Source organism: Schistocerca serialis, chromosome 12 (assembly GCF_023864345.2).
Source record: "Schistocerca serialis cubense isolate TAMUIC-IGC-003099 chromosome 12, iqSchSeri2.2, whole genome shotgun sequence".
NCBI lineage: Eukaryota > Metazoa > Arthropoda > Insecta > Orthoptera > Acrididae > Schistocerca > Schistocerca serialis.
Window position 1 is genome coordinate 84,570,766 of NC_064649.1, and position 20,281 is coordinate 84,591,046.

Genomic DNA, 20,281 nt, shown 5'->3' on the forward strand with positions numbered 1-20,281 from the left:
TTTATGTATGTAATTGATTTTCTAATTTATTTCCACTATTCCTAGTTAATATTTTTGTTATAGGGTGAAATCAGTAATTGTTTCGTAACTTAAATTCTATTGTTGACATATAAACAAATATAAATTATGTACTAATTATAAACATTTGGGAGAACAACTAATAGTATTCTTAAAGAATCTATTTGGCACACCGATAGATAACTTTTTCATAGACAACGATAAATTTAATCAAACAAAAATTTTACCTGTTAAGAATCGTCGTCTGATCATGATGCACAGCTAGTCACAGTATATGATATAGCTCCATACGGTAAAGCAAAACAGTCCTCCAAAATAGTGCGATTCATTAATGATTTAACAATTCAAAATTTTAGGGAAAGCTTGCAACATTTAGACTGGGATGAGGTGTGCAGGGAACATGATGCTAATTTAAAATTTAACCTATTTCATGATACCTTTGTGAGTGTATTTGAATACAGTTTTCCTTAGAAAACAGTGAAATATAATTGTAAGAAACCATGTAAAACGCCATGGCTTACTAAAGGGATAAAAATATCTTGTAAACAGAAATTGGAAATGTATCTTAAAATAGCTAGGAGGAGTAATGATCCCTAAACATTGACACTATATTTAAGAAAAGTTATTAAAAAGTCCAGAAGTATGTGCATTATGTCAGAGATTAGCACATTTGATAATAAAATTAAAACAATGTGGAATATTGTGAAAAGGGAAACAGGGCAACTGAGAGTAAAGGAAGACTGTATTTCTATCAAACACAATGAAAAGTTTGTTAACAATAAGTTAGAAGTAGAAAACATTTTAAATAATCATTTTTTAAGTCTTCTAGAGAAAATAGGATCCATCCATTCATTAGAAAATGCAAGGCAGTATATGGAAGAGGCAGTACCTATGAATTTTGATAAAATTGAAATTCAATCCACCTCTCCTACTGAAATTAGGAAAATAAGAAATTCACTCGAAAGTAAAAGCTCACATGGAATTGACGGCATTTCCAACAAGGTACTAAAAGCTTGTTCCCAACAAATAAGTAGGATTCTCAGCCACATATGTAATAGCTCACTGAAACAGGGAATTTTTCCAGATAGACTGAAATACTGAAATACACTATTGTTAAACCATTGCATAAAAAAGGGGATAGATCTGATGCTAACAGCTACTGCCCAATCTCACTTCTGACAGCTTTATCCAAAATTCTTCAAAAAATTAATATATTCAACAGATTTATAAAAATGAAGTACTAATAAAATGTCAATTTGGTTTTCAGAAAGGATTTTCAACAGAAAATGTTACATATGCTTTCACTGATCAAATATAAAATGCATTGAATAACCGATCATAGCCCATTGGGATATTTTGTGATCTATCAAAGGCTTTTGATTGTGCAAATCATGAAATTCATCTAGATAAGCTTAAGTATTGTGGTATGAGTGAGACATTGCACAAATGGTTTAATTCATACTTAACTGGAAGAATGCAGAAGCTTGAAATTAACAGTACAGTTAATCTTCAAATACCAACAGAGTCCTCTAACTGGGGAGGTATCAAGAATGGTGTCCTACAGGGTTCAGTCTTGGGTCCCTTATTGTTCTTAATATATCTTAACGACTTGTCATTCCATATTCATGAAGAAGCAAATATAGTGATCACACCCAAGAAGCAACAATCAGCTGAGGAAATTGCAAATAATGTCTTTCAAAAATTTATTAAGTGGTTCTGTGCAAATGGACTCTCAGTAAATTTTGAGAAATGCAGTTTATACAATTCTGTACAGTATGTGGCGTAATACCATTGATAAATATAGACTATGAAGGGAAGTCTGTTGCTAAGGCAGAATACTCAAAATTTCTGGGTGTGTGCATTGATGAGAAATTGAATTGGAAGAAACACATCGATGATCTGCTGAAACACTTAGGTTCTTCTACTTATGATGTTAGGGTTATTGCACATTGTGATGATAAACATATCAGTAAATTAGCCTACTATGCGTATTTTCATTCACTGCTTTCATATGACGTCGTATATTGCTGCAATTCGTCATTAAGAGAGAAAGTATTCGTTGCACAAAAGCGAGTAATCAGAATAATAGCTGGAGCCTACCCAAGATCACCTTGCAGACAGTTATTGAAGGAACTCGGGATATTCACAGTACCTTCGCAATACATATATTCACTTACGAAATTTGTCATTAATAACCCATCCCAATTCAAAAATAACAGCGAAGTGCATAGTTACAACACTAGAAGAAAGGATGATATTCACGATTCTGCAGTAAATCTCACTTTGGCACAGAAAGGGGTGAATTATGCTGCCACGAAAATCTTTGGTGATTTGCCAAACAGTATTAAAAGTCTGACAGATAGCCAACCAACATTTAAAAGCAAATTAAAAAATTTCTGAATGACAACTCCTCCTACTCAATAGATGAATTCTTATATATGAAGTAGTAACTGTAAAAAAATAAATTAACTATTTTGTGTAAAGTGACACATTCCACATCAAATGTCGTATTCGTGATCTATGGAACAAGGATTAATGTATGCCTGTATGTATGTATCTATTCGAAAACATGTTAGCAAAGTGATTACCAGTTTTGTCGGAAGTATTGTTTGCGTAACTACACTCCTGGAAATGGAAAAAAGAACACATTGACACCGGTGTGTCAGACCCACCATACTTGCTCCGGACACTGCGAGAGGGCTGTACAAGCAATGATCACACGCACGGCACAGCGGACACACCAGGAACCACGGTGTTGGCCGTCGAATGGCGCTAGCTGCGCAGCATTTGTGCACCGCCGCCGTCAGTGTCAGCCAGTTTGCCGTGGCATACGGAGCTCCATCGCAGTCTTTAACACTGGTAGCATGCCGCGACAGCGTGGACGTGAACCGTATGTGCAGTTGACGGACTTTGAGCGAGGGCGTATACTGGGCATGCGGGAGGCCGGGTGGACGTACCGCCGAATTGCTCAACACGTGGGGCGTGAGGTCTCCACAGTACATCGATGTTGTCGCCAGTGGTCGGCGGAAGGTGCACGTGCCCGTCGACCTGGGACCGGACCTCAGCGACGCACGGATGCACGCCAAGACCGTAGGATCCTACGCAGTGCCGTAGGGGACCGCACCGCCACTTCCCAGCAAATTAGGGACACTGTTGCTCCTGGGGTATCGGCGAGGACCATTCGCAACCGTCTCCATGAAGCTGGGCTATGGTCCCGCACACCGTTAGGCCGTCTTCCGCTCACGCCCCAACATCGTGCAGCCCGCCTCCAGTAGTGTCGCGACAGGCGTGAATGGAGGGACGAATGGAGACGTGTCGTCTTCAGCGATGAGAGTCGCTTCTGCCTTGGTGCCAATGATGGTCGTATGCGTGTTTGGCGCCGTGCAGGTGAGCGCCACAATCAGGACTGCATACGACCGAGGCACACAGGGCCAACACCCGGCATCATAGTGTGGGGAGCGATCTCCTACACTGGCCGTACACCACTGGTGATCGTCGAGGGGACACTGAATAGTGCACGGTACATCCAAACCGTCATCGAACCCATCGTTCTACCATTCCTAGACCGGCAAGGGAACTTGCTGTTGCAACAGGACAATGCACGTCCGCATGTATCCCGTGCCACCCAACGTGCTCTAGAAGGTGTAAGTCAACTACCCTGGCCAGCAAGATCTCCGGATCTGTCCCCCATTGAGCATGTTTGGGACTGGATGAAGCGTCGTCTCACGCGGTCTGCACGTCCAGCACGAACGCTGGTCCAACTGAGGCGCCAGGTGGAAATGGCATGGCAAGCCGTTCCACAGGACTACATCCAGCATCTCTACGATCGTCTCCATGGGAGAATAGCAGCCTGCATTGCTGCGAAAGGTGGATATACACTGTACTAGTGCCGACATTGTGCATGCTCTGTTGCCTGTGTCTATGTGCCTGCGGTTCTGGCAGTGTGATCATGTGATGTATCTGACCCCAGGAATGTGTCAATAAAGTTTCCCCTTCCTGGGACAATGAATTCACGGTGTTCTTATTTCAATTTCCAGGAGTGTATATCAGTTAATTTCATGATTTAAACAAATAATACAGGTTAACTCTCGTAGTAGAAGAAACTGTTAAAAAGGTGGAGTTTTCCTATATAATCAGTTAATTGAATGAAGTATGTTTCAATTGTAATTTCTGTAAATTAAACATCGAACAATGTATACTATCAGTACCTATTATTGTGAGGACAGATAAAGGCTCAATTTTTGGGCTGGGTCAGACAGTTCATGGCCGATTTTCAGACGAGAAATCCGTGCCGGTTAGGAGAACAACAATGCATCAGCTTAATCGTGAAATACGTCTTAAACCAATACGCCGTGTGTTAAACATTGACAGTGTCTGTTCAATTTATTTGAAAGACTATGAAATGTGTGGTTAGGATTTTACTGCTCATAGATGTTCAACTGCAAACTATTGTAGCAGTATGCTGATGGATGGCTGCAAACTATCAATGAGGCTTATCAACATTTACCTTTAGTTAACTGGCCGTATAACGGTGTTACAGTACTCAGTGTTGAACTTACACCCCCCCCCCCCCCCCCCGCCTCCCACCTCCCGTTTTTCAGCAAGCATAAAAACACAGCAACGCAGTACATCAACACCGAGGACTATCAACGAAGAAATAAAGCAGATGAACGTCACAAATTCACTAAGAATCTCCCTAAACCGCTGTTGAATCCTCGATGCATTTTTTCCCTCTCATCTGTCTTCTGACTGGTTTGATGCGGTCCGTCAGAAATTCCTCTTCTGTACGAACCTTTTCCTCTCAGAGAACTAACTGCAACGCACATCGTCAATTACTTGTTGGATGTATTCCATATTCCAATCTCTGTCTCCCTCTACAGTTTTTACTCTCCACAACCCCCTCTAGTGCCATGGAAATTATTCCCTGATATCCCATCATTCTGTCTCTTCTTCTTTTCAGTGTTTTCAGTATATTCTGTTCCTCGCCGATTCTGTGCAGAGCCTTCTCATTTCTTCTCTTATCAGTCCACCTAATTTTCAATATTCGACTGTAGCACCACAATTCAAATGCTTCGATTTACGGTCTTCCCCAGCTCAGTTTCATACTATTAGACTTCTCTTGGCCGGCAATGCCCTCCTTCATAGTACCAGTCTGCTTTTCAAGTCTTCCTCGCTCCATCCGTCGTGGTTAATTTGCTGGTTAGATATCAGAACTCCTTAACTGCTTAACTTCATTTCCTTCGTGATCACGAATCCTTATATTAAGTTTCTCGCTGTTCTCACTTCCGCTACTTCTCGCTACTTTCGTCTTTCTTCGATTGTGTACTCCTTGGACTGTTCTTTCCATTCAACACATGTTGTAATTCTTCTTCACATTGACTCAGGATAAAAATGTCATCAGCAGATCTTACCATTGACATCCGCTCACCCTGAATTTTCATTTCAGCCTTGAACCTTTCTTTTAGTTCCGTCATTGCTTCTTTGACGTGTGAGATGAATAGTAGAGGAGAAAGACTGCATTCCTCTCTGACACACTTCATTCTTTTTCTTCCAGTTCCTTAGTTCTTGCACATATTATATATTAGTCGCCTTTCCCTGCACTTTACCCTTTTTCTTTTCTCAGAATTCAAATAATTTTGCACCATTTGACATTGTCGAAAGCTTTTTGCAGGTCGACAAACTATGAACATGTCTTGATTTTTCTTCGTTGTTGCCTCCATTATCAAACGCAACGTCAGAACTGATTCTCTCATAACTTTACTTTTCCTAAAGCCTCACTGATCGCCATCTTATATATACTCGGATTCCTTTTCCGTATTTCTCCATAGTATTCATGTCAGCAACTTGGATCAACTAGGGTGCAGAAGCTGTTAAGGTGATTGTGCGATAATTCTCGCACTTGTCGGCTCTTGCTATCTTCAGAATTATTTTGATGGTGTTTTTAGATTTCCTACACACCATGCGAAGAGTTGTTTCAATGCCGCTTGCCCCAATGATTTTATAAATTCCTATGCAGTTTTATATCTTTCTTCTTTATTTGATTATCAGACGTCCAGACCACTTTCAAATTCTGATCCCCTATTTCTTCCCTGTTGACTCCCGTTTCTTCTTCCGTCACTTCATTAGGTAAATCATTCCCCTCTTAAATGTCTTCAATGTACTCTTTTCACCTATCCGCCCTCTCCTCTGCATTTAACAGTGGAATTACCGTTGTACTCTTAATGCTATCGCCCTTGCTTAATTTCACCGAACGTTGTTTTGACTTTTCTATTAGCTGAGTTAGTCCTTCCGACAATCATTTCTTTTTCGATTTCTTCACAAATGTTGCCATTTCGCCTTAGCTTCGCTCCACTTCCTATTAATTTTATTCCTAAGAGATTTGTGTTTCTATTCGATTTTCCCTGAGTATTTCCTTCTTTTGTCAATAAATTTAAGTATTACATTTGTTGTCCATAGTTTCTTCGCAGTTACTTTCCATTTACCTACGGTTTTCTGTCCAAGACCTGTGATTGCCGTTTTCAGAGATATCCATTCGTCTTCAGTTGAACTGCCTGTTGAGCTATTCATCATCGCAGTATCTACAGCATCAGAGAACTTCATGCGTATCTCCTCATTCCTTCGTACTTTCGTATTCGATTTCTTTGTTCACTGATCCTTCTTCACTAATCTCATCATTCCTAAACTGTGACCTGTACTCATTATAATCCACTATCTGATCACGGAATCAGTGCCTGACCATGGCACAAGCCAACTGGAATCTTCCTGTATCTGTCAACCTTTCCCGAGTATATCTCTTGTAATTGCTAGATAGACCATTCGATATTACTAGCTGGAATTTATTGCGGAAACCAAGTAGTCTTTCTCCGTTGTCATTCCTACTAACTAGCTCATATTCTCCCGTAATCCTTTCTTCTACTCCTTCCCCTACAACCGCATTCCAGTCTTCTATGACTATTAGATTATCATCTCCATTTAAGTGCTGAATTGCCGGCCGGTGTGTCCGAGCGGTTCTAGGCGCTTCAGTCTGGAACCGCGCGACCGCTACGGTCGCAGGTTCGAATCCTGCCTCGTGCATGGATGTGTGTAATGTCCTTAGATTAGTTAGATTTAAGTAGTTCTAAGTTCTAGGGAACTGATGACCTCAGATGTTAAGTCCCATAGTGCTCAGAGCCATTTGAACCATTTTGAACCATCCTGATGAAAATCATGCGAAATTATGTCCAACTGGATCGTTAGATCGTCAAAATCCCGAGATGGTTGGAGTGCCCTGCCCATAATGCACCAAACGTTCTCATTTGGGAACAGATCCGGTTACCTTACCGCACTGCCCAATGTACGGTTTGGCAAGAACGAAGACAAGCGGTAGAAACACTCGCCGTGTGCGGGCAGGCATTATCTTGCTGAAATGTAAGGGCAGGATGGCTTACCATGAAGGGCAACCGAATGGGGCGTAGAATATCGTCGAAGTACCGCTGTTTGTTGAGGATGTCTTGAATGAAAACGAAAGACGTCCTGGTACGATTGGCGCCAGATGCTCACCACGTGGCGTAGGACAAAGGGCACAAGTTTTCAAGCTAGGAAGACCTAAATTCTAAGTCAAATTTTACACGGGAGAACTGAAAGAGCTACTGCCAGACAAAGCGGAAACGTGAGCGTGAAGGTATGCACTTTAGTGCCGAACTGCTACTAACCAACCTATCGAGCACATTATGCCCAACTCTACAAGGAAAACCTACAGTCTTATAACCCGTAAAAAGTAATTTAAGAAACGCACACCAGCAAAATGACCTTTAAGGTTCCCTCTGGGCGGCAGTGCGCCAAGCTACAGTACACGTCGGCGCTCGTGCTTACCGAAACTTCATGTCCTGGAAGCACCACCTCCAGTCGCAGGCACAATCACACTAGAACTGACTTACTGCCCCTTTGTCCACTATCCACCAGCGGATGGCGCTAGGCGACCACCCGCGAAAAACGGGCGCGCACCTGAACTGACCAATCAGAAGTCCGGAATATCAAAGGGAGGCGACCTCGCGACGTTAAAACGGAGCAGAAATAGCTGTTACAAGGTTGGTAAGGCAGGTTGGGGAACTGAGACAAAGAGAAACTTCGGTCACTACTGAACGTTCAAACGACACCACGTGCTACCCTGGCGATCGGGAAAGGAATGGGAAACGGGAAGCCATCATGGCTGCTAGGAAGACTGCTGCCCTCGGCCATAAATACACTACTGGCCATTTAAATTGCTACACCAAGAAGAAATGCAGATGATACACGGGTATTCGTTGGACAACTATACTACAACTGACATGTGATTACGTTTTCTCGCAATTTGGGTGCATAGATCTTGAGAAATCAGTATCCAGAACAACCACCTCTGGCCGTAATAACGGCCCTGATACGCCTGGGCATTGAGTCAAACAGAGCTTGCATGGCGTGTACAGGTACAGCTGCCCATGCAGCTTCAACTCGATACCACAGTTCATCAAGAGTAGTGACTGGCGTATTGTGACGAGCCAGTTGCTCGACCACCATTGACCAGACGTTTTCAGTTGCTGAGGGATCTGGAGAATGTGCTGGCCAGGGCAGCAATCGAACATTTCCTGTATCCAGAAAGGCCCGTACAGTACCTGCAACATGCGGTCGTGCCTGCAACATGTGGTCGTGCATTATCCTGCTGAAATGTAGGGTTTCGCAGGAATCGAATGAAGGGTAGAGCCACGGGTCGTAACACATCTGAAATGTACCGCCCACTGTTCAAAGTGCCGTCAATGCGAACAAGAGTTCACCGAGACGTATAACCAATGGCACGCCATACCATCACGCCGTGTAATACGCCAGTATGGCGATGACGAATACACGCTTCCAATGTGCGTTCACCGCGATGTAGCCAAACACGGATGCGACCATCGTGATGCTGTAAACAGAACCTGGATTCATCCGAAAAAAATGACGTTTTGCCATTCGTGCACCCAGGTTGGTCGTTGAGTACACCATTGCAGGCGCTCATGGTTCAAATGGCTCTGAGCACTATGGGACTCAACTGCTGAGGTCATTAGTCCCCTAGAACCTAGAACTACTTAAACCTAACTAACCTAAGGACATCACAAACATCCATGCCCGAGGCAGGATTCGAACCTGCGACCGTAGCGGTCTTGCGGTTCCAGACTGCAGCGCCTTTAACCGCACGGCCACTTCTGCCGGCGCAGGCGCTCATGTCTGATACAGCGTCAAGGGTAACCGCAGCCATGGTCTCAGAGCTGGTAGTCCATGCTGCTGCAAACGTCGCCGACCTGTTGGTGCAGATGGTTGTTGTCATGTAAACATCCCCATCTGCTGACCCACCGATTCCATATTTTGCTGACAGTCATTGGATCTCGACCAACGCGAGCACCGATGTCGCGATATGATAAACCACAATCGCGATCGGAAACGTGATGGTACGCATTTCTTCTCCTTACACGAGACACTACAACAACGTTTCACCAGGCAACGCCGGTTAACTGTTGTTTGCGTGTGAGAAATCTGTTGGAAACTTTTCTCATGTCAGCACATTGTAGGTGTCGCCCCCAACGCCAACCCTGTGTGAATGCTCTGAAAGTCTAATCATTTGCATATCATAGCATCTTCTTTCCGTCTGTTAAATTTCCCGTCTGTAGCAAGTCATCTTCGTGGTGTAGCAATTTTAATGGACAGTAGTGTAGATGGAAAATCTTATTGATCACCGCTTTCGACTGATCTGTGCTGTCATCATTGGATCTGTTAAACCGGTAATCAATAAAAAGATTTACAGTCGATCTTGGCGTACCTGATATTTCAGAATAATATAACAGATTGCGCCCAGTAGCTGTATAATGGCAAGCATATACGAAATCATTATAATACAAGGTTCCAAAGACAGAATTTTATGAAAAGAGCACAAGTACTCAACTTTACAGTGGTGTACGAGGGATGTTCAATAAAGAATGATCGTAAGTATTCTGTTTTCAGCATGTGGTTGGCAGCCAATGAAATTTTCAGTGTTCCAGAAACCTTCGTAAGGTTATTCGTCGAGCCTCCCTCTCAATGACACCAGCGGCATTTATGTTTTCTCTCCTGAGCAGTGTGACTGCAGCACCAGATACGACTGTCACCCCTCATTAAAAAATCTACACCATATTCTAACTGTTCTGTAGGGAAGAACAGACCCCCCATAGGCCTCCTGTACCATGCCACAGGCCTAAACCGAAGATTTGGCGAGACAACAGCACAATTTCAAAGCCTTAAATTGTTCATCGCGTGTCATCTCCTTTGTGGCGATAGGCGGTACTGAAAATGTCTTAGCTTGCCCGTCTCTCAAAGGAAGTAACCAGCAGTGCTAACAATGAAATTACACTCGTAGGGCATGTTTGTTATACATAAAGCTATCAGAAGATGAAATGCTACAGCGATAAATTATTATCATAAAGAGATTGTGATCATTATTGTTTGAATATCCTTCCCACAGTGCAAGTCCGTATCAGTGCCGGCCGGCCGGTGTGGCCAAGCGGTTCTAGGCACTTCAGTCTGGAGCCGCGCTACCGCTACGGTCGCAGGTTCGAATCCTGTCTCGGGCATGGATGTGTGTGATGTCCGTAGGTTAGTTAGGTTTAAGTAGTTCTAAATTCTAGGGGACTGATGATGTCAGCTGTTAAGTCCCATAGTGCTCAGGGCCATTTGAACGATTTCGTATCAGTGCTGTTAGCGATTAAGTCCAATACACAACGCAGTCTCTATATTCTTATAAACACTGTCGAAGAGAGATAGTTCCTCCTCGGCCTGACGCATAGTATGGCTGGAGCAGTAGCGGCTGCTGCTGCTAAGATTTTCACTACTGGATAATTCTCCGGTGGATTACGCACACTCACTCTCTGCCGGCTAAATAACGTCACGTCACGTCACGTGACGGGTGACGTGAAACATTGACCTCCGCCTTTGCCGACCTCTACTAACGGCTTACTAGTTGCGCCTGGCATTTATGCAGACCCGGTTACCTACCGTGAGTGAAGGGTAGTCTATGTGTCAGAGGCCGCATCATTTTAAATCATAACGCGGCCAAAAATTTTCCGTTTGTTGGCGTTGCTGTAGCCTATAGACAATTAGCTCGCTTCCTACGCGGGTATACGAGCACCGACATGCAGGAAATGCACCCGTCCCATAATCTTTATATCTCCCCATACCATTATCACATCATCGCTTCATTTGAAAGGGCCATGAAGAGTACTGACAGACGAAGATGTACAGCAGGCATTTACTGACTTCTTCACGCAGTAGCACACTGCGTTTTACCAAACGGGTATCTTCAAACTGGTGCGTCGATGTAATGATTGCCTCAACGCTCACGGCGATTTTTCATGATTGACATACCGATTCTAGACTGTGCGGCCTTCGAACAGAATTTGATCACCGCTTATATTTGCAAACGATACAAATTAACTGTGCAAGTCATGTGATACGCTTGAAGAACATTTTAATCAGCATATCTGTACACTGTACAATGAATTATTGATATCGGCAGAATCAGCCACGAAAAAATTATTACATCTGGTGTGCAAGATACATGAGACAGACGAAATGCCTTCAAACTTAGAGCAGAATATAATATTTCCAATTACAAATAGGACATGTGCTGAACTGTGTGAACATTACCATATTAGCAGTTTACTAAGTATTAGTTGTAAAACACAGCCGGCCGGTGTGGCCGTGCGGTTCTAGGTGGTACAGTCTGGAGCCGAGCGACCGCTACGGTCGCAGGTTCGAATCCTGCCTCGGGCATGGATGTGTGTGATGTCCTTAGGTTAGTTAGGTTTAATTCATTCTAAGTTCTAGGCGACTGATGACCTCAGAAGTTAAGTCGCATAGTGCTCAGAGCCATTTGAACCATTTGTAAAACACAAAAACGAATTATCTGCAAAGAAATGGAAATAATGTTAGAAGCCGACCTTAAGGTGGATGTGTTTGGGTTCCGGAGAAATCTAGGAACACGGAGTCTATTCTGACCCTATAGAATACAGCTCCGAAAAGGGAAATTTTCAGTTATGCCGTTGGTAGATTTACCTGGTGTAGAAGTACGAAACCGGAATTTGGTTGCAATAATAATTACACGTCTGTTGTTTGAAACTGACAAACATTATTTTATTCAAAATAACCTCCATTGCTATTTATACAGTTCTCTCACCTCTCCGGCAGGAGCCGACTGTTGTGGCCGTGCGGTTCTAGGCGCTTCAGTCCGGAACCACGTTCGTAAGTTCGAGTCCTGCCTCGGCCATGGAAGTGGGTGATGTCCTTAGGTTAGTTAGGTTCAAGTGGTTCTAAGTCTATGGGACTGATGGCCTCAGGCGTTAAGTCCCATAGTGCTTAGAGCCATTTGAACCATCTCCGGCAGGCTATGAATGCCACGCCAGAAAAACAGTTCTTCTTTTGAAGTGAACCAGTCATGGAGTCATTTTCGTATATTTTCATACGGATTGAACCGTCGTCCAGCGTGAGTGTGTCCCTGTTATGTAAACAGATGATAATCGGACGAAGCCAAGTCTGGAGAATAAACCGCATGCCCTTGTATTTCCAAACTGAACGTCTCGATCGTTTCCCTGGCCCGTTTTGCTTTGTGTGATGGGGCGTAATCACGGAGCAATATGACTTCGTGTTGCCGTTTTCCAGATTCCGGTCATTTTAACGTAACGCTGGATATAAATCGATCATTTGCTGTTGGTACAGATCAGTGTTAACGGTTTCACCAGGTTATAGCAGCTCGTAACACGTGACGCTCTTCTGATCCCACCAAACACAGAGCATTTTCTTCTTTCCAAAGCGATTTGGTCGTGTAGGGGATATCGATAGTTTTCTTGGATTAACACACGACTTTCGACGCTTAGGATCCTCAAAATATATCCATTTTTCATCACCTGTCACTATTCTATGGAAAAACGACTTTCTTTTGGATCTGGTAAGCAGCATTTTACAAGTGCTCCTTCGATTTGCTTGCTGTCTTTCATTCAGCTTATGGGGAACCCATTTTTCCAGTTTCTGTACCTTTCCCATAGCTTTCAATCGAAGAGAAACGGATTTAGTGTCACATTTAATTTTTCCCCGAGTTCCCCTTCAGTTTGAGTAAGGCCTGCAATTCGTTGTTTTCGAACATTTCGGCGGTTTCGGAACCGCGGGACTGCTACGGTCGCAGGTTCGAATCCTGCCTCGGGCATGGATGTGTGTGATGTCCTTAGGTTAGTTAGGTTTAAGTAGTTCTAAGTTCTAGGGGACTGATGACCACATATGTTAAGTCCCATAGTGCTCAGAACCATTTGAACCATTTTGAACCATTTCGGCGGTTTCCAGCGCTCGTCATTTCTCACCTCAGAAACACCACTTTTGAGCTTTTCGAACCTCTCGAAACACAGTGTTTTCCCAAGAGCATGTTCGCGGAAAGCTTCGACAAGCATTCGATGCCATTCTGCAGCAGCTTTCTTCAAACGACAACAGAAAATCGATGCTGTCCGCAAATCGTAGTTCGTAGGCACAAATCTCGCGATGTTTACGAGTTTGAAACAGATACCGATGTATGGAACTTGGGTTACTGTGTATTGACATTCGTCGCCAGCCGTTACAGAAAGCAGATGGCGCTGCAGACGCGGTCTCACGGGCCCTACACTGACGGTTGGCTCCGTATATAGGGAGATTCCGGTTTCATATTTCTACGCCTGGTAGAGAAAGTTTTCATAATGTTGACTGCACGACAGTCATTGTAATTCTGAAGGTAGCAAGGATAAAATACAAGAAGAAAAAGGTTATTTACAACCTGTAGAGAAACCACAGTCCAAACCCCGCCCGGCTAGCCGCGCGGTCTAACGTGCTGCTTCCCGAGCAGGAAGGCGCGCCGACCCGGCGAATTAGTGTTGAGGTCCGGTGTGCCGGCCAGCCTGTGGATTGTTTTTAGGTGGTTTTCCATCTGCCTTTGCGAATGCGGGCTGGTTCCCCTCATTCCGGCTCAGTTATACTATTTCGACGATTTCTGCGCAAGCACTGTCTCCACGTACGTCGTTCCCGGGGGAGGGGGGGAGGGGTCCACCGTGGCCGAACCGCACAATCGCCTTTGGGTCGGTATGAGGCGGCGTTGGGGTGGGTGGACTGCTGTGGCCTATTCTGGGGTTGTGAACCACTGAGAGCTACGGCTGAACGAAGCGTCCGTGTCGTTTCTTGACCCCCAGTTCAATACATACATACAACCAAAGTCCATATGCAAAAGTCGGAGATGAAAGGGAAGCAGTGGTTGAGAACACAGCAAATGACTTGGAAGAGCAATTGAATGATGCAGATAATATCTTGAATAGAAGTTATAAGATGAAAATCACCAAATGTAGCGAAATGTGGAGTTTTATCAAGTGAAAGTGAAGGATTACATTAGGAAGTGAGATACTAAAAGAAGTAATTGATGTTTGCTGTTCAGTCAGCAAAACAACTGACGACCTGAGAATTATAGTGCATATAAAAAGTATGCAGGCTATAGGAAGAACAGTATTCATGAAAGCGAGGAATTTGTTAACATTTAACATAAATTTAAGTTACAAGAAAACTTTTATAATGGTATTCGTCTGGACTGTAGCCGTCTACAGAAGATAAATGTGGTTGGTAAGCAGTTCATATTTCAACGGAATAGAAGCTTTTGAACTGTTGTGCTACAGAAGAATACTGGATATTACATCGGTGAAGCTAGTAACTTACGATGAGATACCGAACCGCACTGAGAAAGAAAAGAGGCATGTATCAAAATTTTAATACAAGCAGTACTCGGTTATAAGACGCATCTTGACTTAGTTTGGTAATACTGGGAGGTGCGGGGGGATATCAACACGGCACAGGAATACCAAGGCATGAGTACAATAAGCCAGTTCAAATGGTTGATGGCTCTAGCAGTTGTGCAGAGATGAAGTAATTTGCAGAGAATAAACTAGCGTGGAGAAATGCTTCAAACCAGATTTAGGAGTGAAGACTACAACAACATCATTTTACACGTGTGGCAGTGTGGTGCCGGAGTAGTACTCGGGCAGTGAGGGTTCCGTGCAACATCAAGTATGTATAGAGACAGTTCATACATCGCGTGAATCGAGAATTTCGACCAAATTTCTCTGTTATCAATGTCGATACTGGCAACATACCCGTCCAAGGAATACCGACACTTTCGAGAATATTTTAAGTCTGAAGTCGGACAATAAATAACAAAAGAAATATTTTTTCGTGTGACATAATTAAGAATAGACAATTTTCAGATTTTTTTACGCTTACCTGTGCTCTGAAACCTTGTTTCGTGCCAAATTTCGTGATTCATTGTTTTAATCGACGAGTATGAAAATACGTGACGTAAATGCCACTATCTCTGCCCTGACTTAGAACCGTACCTTTTTACATGACAGTAAGCCTCAGTATGTGACATAAATTTCAACTTGATACGTGTGTCCGTTACTGATAAAAAAGGATTATTAACAGTGGAATAGACAGACAGACAACTAGATGGTCAAAAAATTCCGTTTTTACCGATTGAGGTAAAAAGAACTAAAATCCGTCCGAACAGGCCATTAGGGCCCATCCGAATAGGCCATAAAGGCGTCTTGTGTGAAGGAGGTATGCTATTATGTGTGCAGAATGGGTAGGACCTCTGTGATGTTGGTATCACATAGCTTGCCTTCTGTCCAGAGGAATATCTGCCATCAACTGCAAAAGTATATTTGTTAGGAAATGGAGATAGTTATATCCTCTCACAGACCACCCATGGAAAATAAAACCTCCATCCGAACAGGCCTAGGAAGGCTCATCGGTATTGACCGACCACCGTGTCATCCTCAGCCTTCAGGCGTCACTGGATGATAATATGGAGGATCAGCACACCGCTCTACCGGCCGTATGTCAGTTTCCGACAGGAGCCGCTACTTCTCGATCAAGTAGCTCCTCAGTTTGCCTCACAAGGGCTGAGTGCACCACGCTTGCCAACAGCGCTCGGCAGACCGGATGGTCACCCATCCACGTGCTAGCCCTGACCGTCAATGCTTAACTTCAGACATCTGACGGGAACCGGTGTTACCACTGCGACAAGGTCGTTGGCACAGATTGAGGTAGGGAACCCTAAAAGTATTGTTGGGTGAATCTCTGAAAATGCCAGCCACTCCGAGTTGGCGAATAGTCAGAAAAACCACAAAAGAATCTTCGGCCCAAGATGCTGGGATGAGAACGAACAGGCAACGCATCGGGAAGTGGCCATGGGTTACTCAGAAAGTTTGTTTCGCCCACCTCCACTCACCTTTGCTCTTTTCGTACAACATGGATTCCAGCGGGGAACCACCTTGTATCAGTAGCAACGAATTTGCGTCCACATGTATATCATTCGCTCTTTTGTCATACGGTCATAACTAGAACTTACACCTTGGTATGTTTCCTGGCCCATTTTTTGTTTGCTCGCATGTCAGTACGCTGCATTCCATTTAAATTGAAACAAAATGACGAATTTGTGTATACAGTATAGTAGGAAGAACATCTGATTAAACTTGTAGGTGATTTGGGGGGTGTTCATGGCGTGAATTCTAGTGCTTAGATGCCAACTTTGAGAGCGGCAATGTCTCTAACCCTGGTAGGCATTGGGTTCAAATGAGCATACGTGATTGATGTGGGTATGTAATCCCGTAATGATTTATATATGAAGATAGTAACAGTTCTCGAAAGAACAGATACCATTGATGACCGTGCAGCTTCTCTAGAATAAACGATAATTAATTGAAACTCTCAGCTGCCGACAGTGGTTGTTGATATACCTCGATGGGGACAGCTGAAAATGTGTGCCCCGACCAGGAATCGAACCCGGGATCTCCTGTTTACATTGCAGACGTTCTGTCCATCTGAACCACCGAGGACACAGATGAATAGCACGCCTGCCGTGAGACCCACATTGATAAATGGATAAATGGCTCTGAGCACTATGGGACTTAACATCTGTGGTCATCAGTCCCCTAGAACTTAGAACTACTTAAACCTAACTAACCTAAGGACATCACAAACATCCATGCCCGAGGCAGGATTCGAACCTGCGACCGTAGCAGTCGCGCGGTTCCGGACTGAGCGCCTAGAACCGCTAGACCACCGCGGCCGGCTGAAACCCACATTCCCAACTGTCCACAATCTACATACGTAATGTACCTAATAGATAATTGCCCATCCACTCATTACTCGCGCACACTAAGGTGACGATTCCCGTAAGAGTTCGGCCAACCTGTGCGCATTCGCACAAACAAAGGCCAATGGCCGGGTAGCCTATAACTATGTATATGAAAATAGTAACTGTTCTCGAGAGAACACGGGTAGCGTGCAAGAGGTAAGTCCCTGCAGTCGCGCTATTCATCTGTGTCCTCGGTGGATCAGATGGATAGTGCGTCTGCCATCTAAGCAGGAGAGCCCGGGTTCAAGTCCCGGTCGGGACACACACTTTCATCTGTCCCCACCGAGGTATATCAACAACACCTGTCAGCAACTGAGGGTTTCAGTTGATTACCGTAATGATTTAACTCTATGCAAAGTTAATTAACTGGCGAGTGGTCCCTTGGCATTCTCTCAGTAACTCACGACCAGATGTTTTCAGTGGATGAGAAATGTGGAGCACTTACTGGCCAGGGCAGCAATCGAACACCCTCTGTTTCACGATAGATCTGCAGAACACAGGCGACATCCAGTATTGCGTTATCTTATTGAAAGATCAGTTCATGTCGACATGTTGAAGGTAGGGCATAATCAGCTAAGGTTGGTATGTCACAAATGCAAATCTTATTGTCCAAGTTACCAGCTGTGTGAATCGGAGCTGATCGTGTTGTGTACTGTAAAGGGTGTCCGCTCCAACCCAGGAAACCCGTACTGTATATATGAAGATAGTAACTGTTCTCGAAAGAACAAACACCATTGATGACCGTGTAGCTTCTCTAGGATGAATGATAATCAGTTGAAACCCTCAGCTGCCGACAGGTGTTGTCGATATACCGCGATGGGGACAGCTGGAAATGTGTGTCCCACCGGGACTCGAACCCGGGATCTCTTGCTTACATGGCAGACGCTCTACCCATCTGAGCGACCGAGGACACAGATGAATAGCGCGACTGCAGGGACTTATACCTTGCACGCTTCCCGTGAGACCCACATTCCCAACTGTCCACAATCTACATATGTAATGTACCGCATAGATAGAGCGTCTGACATGTAAGGAGATGCCGGGTTCGAGTCCCGGTCGGGGCACACATTTTCTGGTGTCGCCATTGAGGTATACCAACAACACCTGTCGGCAACTGAGGGTTTCAACTAATTATCATTAACCCGTACTGTTTCGCCAGGATGAATGCAGAGGAATCTGCGCGGCTTCGCTAGACGCAGTAAAATATAGTTAAATAAGACTTTATTTTTGTCTCTGTATGCAACTCGTTGTCGTATCTTTGGCGGCGGCCGGAGGCTTCGCAAGCCGGTGAGTAATCTGCTGCAGACAGAGGCTGCCGTATCTCTCTGCGTCAGCCCTGTGCTCATGCCGGTGACTCAAGTAAGAGCCATTGCCGCCCGTGGTATGGAAGGCGCTGCCATCCGGAAGCTCTGCTGGGAAATGGCGCGTGTGTGTTGAGTGTCACATGCCGTCCTCTGAGTAATCTAATCCTGCCCACTGGATGGACCGCGATGTTGGATGCTCTGAACTGGCGTTGGATGCTGGTCCCGGCCTCCGGATGGGTAGGTTCTCTGTCCAAAACCACGCTGGTGCCGTAGGGTAAATTGGAACTGAGCGTTTGGTGTCATTGGCCGGGAGGATCTTACGGGGCAGTCCGGCTGCCTTGGAGCAGGTCTTACTAGTAGCGACACCACATTGGGCGACCTGCGCGCCGGATGAGGGTGTAATGATGATGAAGACAACACAACACTCAGTCCCTGAGCGGAGACAATCACCGACCCAGCCGGGAATCGAACCCGGACCCCTTAAGACGGCAGTCCGTCACGCTGACCACTAAGCTATCGAGGCGGACAGTGCCATAGGGTGGAACGGTGTTGCAGGCCGCGGTGGCAGAGCGGTTCTAGGCGCTTCTGTCCAGAACCAAGCGTCTGCTACGCTCGCAGGTTCGAATCCTGCCTTGGGCATGGATGTGTGTGATGTCCTTAGGTTAGTTAGGTTTAAGTACACTACTGGTCATTAAAATTGCTACAGCAAGAAGAAATGCAGATGATAAACGGGTATTCATTGGACAAATATATTATACTAGAACTGACATGTGATTACATTTTCACGCAATTTGGGTGCACAGATCCCGAGAAATGAGCACCCACAACCAACACCACTGGCCGTAATAACGGCCTTCATACGCCTGGGCATTGAGTCAAACAGAGCTTGGATGGCGTGTACAGGTACAGCTGCCCATGCAGCTTCAACACGATACCACAGTTCATCAAGAGTAGTGAGTAGCGTATTGTGACGAGCCTGTTTCTCGGCAACCATTGACCAGACGTTTTCAGTTGGTGAGAGACCTGGAGAATGTGCTGGCCAGGGCAGCAGTCGAACATTTTCTGTATCTATAAGGGCCCGTACAGGACCTGCAACATGCGGTCGTGCATTATCCTGCTGAAATGTAGGGTTTCGCAGGGATCTAATGAAGGGTAGAGCCAAGGGGCGTAACACATCTGAAATGTAACGTCCACTGTTCAGTGCCGTCAATACGAACAAGAGGTGACCGAGACGTGTAACCAATGGCACCCCATACCATCCCGCCGTGTGATACGCCAGTATGGCGATGACGAATACACGCTTCCAATGTGCGTTCACCGTGATGTCGCCACACACGGATGCGACCATCATGATGGTGTAAACAGAACCTGGATCCATCCGAAAAATGACGTTTTGCCATTCGTGCACCCAGGTTCGTCGTTGAGTAACCATCGCAAGCGCTCCTATCTGTGATACGGTGTCAAGGGTAACAGCAGCCATGGTCTCCGAGCTGATAGTCCATGCTGCTGCAAACTTCGTCGAATTGTTCGTGCAGATGGTTGTTGTCTTGCAAACGTCCCCATATGTTGACTCAGGGATGGAGACGTGGCTGCACGATTCGTTACAGCCGTGCGGATAAGATCCCTGTCATCTCGACTGCTAGTGATACGAGGCCGTTGGGATCCAGCACGGCGTTCCGTATTACCCTCCTGAACCCACCGATTCCATATTCTGCTAACAGTCAGTGGATCTCGACCAACGCGAGCA

The 20,281-nt window shown here is 44.9% G+C and overlaps 1 protein-coding gene across 1 annotated transcript in view; it reads left to right on the forward strand.

The window, feature by feature from the left end:
• Positions 1 to 20,281, forward strand: part of LOC126428287 (acetylcholine receptor subunit alpha-like) — a 737,302-nt gene that overhangs the window by 368,063 nt on the left and 348,958 nt on the right. The gene's annotated exons all lie outside the window — the stretch shown is intronic.